Genomic DNA, 1,003 nt, shown 5'->3' with positions numbered 1-1,003 from the left:
TTAATTTGAAATTCTATTATCTACATTCATGTACATGGCATATTTTATATGTAGTTATTTAAACGTATTAAAATTAACATTGTTAAAAAAAACATATGTATATCAATCTCATATTTCTAAAATTATGATAGAAATTTTTTTCTTTAAATGCAATTGGAAACTGCAAATTAACAAAAAATCCTACACAGAAGTATTTCCTAATCATGTCTGATACTTAAACTAATTGAACTTAATTCACGTCGTCAATAAAATCATCTCATTACTCAATATTTATTTTCCAAATTATATAATCAAATTGTATCATATTATAAATTAATGTAATATTATTTATTAAGAATTATGAAGTTTTTTGTTTACTAACATTCTTTTTCTTTTTCTGTTTTATACGCAATAATTTTATGAGATTTATTATTTATTATGATGATTCTCATAATTATTTACTTTGATAAATGCTTAGTAAACAAGATAACTTTATGAATTTCACACACACAAATACATGCACAGAATAGAATTTGCGTTTTAATAATATAAAAAAGTATTTAATTTAAGTAATATGATGATTTAAAATCGAAACATAAACTTTAAATAGTAATTTGTATGTTATTTTATGCAAACACTTCCATAGATCAGTGCACTCAATGCTTCATCATCTCTATGTAGATCTTATTAATAGCAAGCAATAATTTATAATAGTTATCAAATAGTTCTATTATACTATTTCTGAATATCATATATATTATAGAATGCATTATTACTAAGCAAATTATTTTTTTTGCACAATAACTTTTAATAAAATACTGACTTCATATTCATAGTATAAAATCAGCATTTTATACTTAATTATTATAAAAAAATTCTAAAATTTTAATGTAAATATTAATTAGCGTTATATATAAGAATATATAATATTTTATACATTTATAAATATTTTAACAATTAAATATGTTTTATAAATATTTATAACATATGTTAATATAATTGTTATACATGTAAGTATATATAC

This window comes from Trachymyrmex septentrionalis, unplaced genomic scaffold, assembly GCF_001594115.1.
Source record: "Trachymyrmex septentrionalis isolate Tsep2-gDNA-1 unplaced genomic scaffold, Tsep1.0 scaffold13, whole genome shotgun sequence".
NCBI lineage: Eukaryota > Metazoa > Arthropoda > Insecta > Hymenoptera > Formicidae > Trachymyrmex > Trachymyrmex septentrionalis.
The sequence above is the reverse complement of the archived record's forward strand: the minus strand, read 5'-3'. Positions refer to the sequence as shown.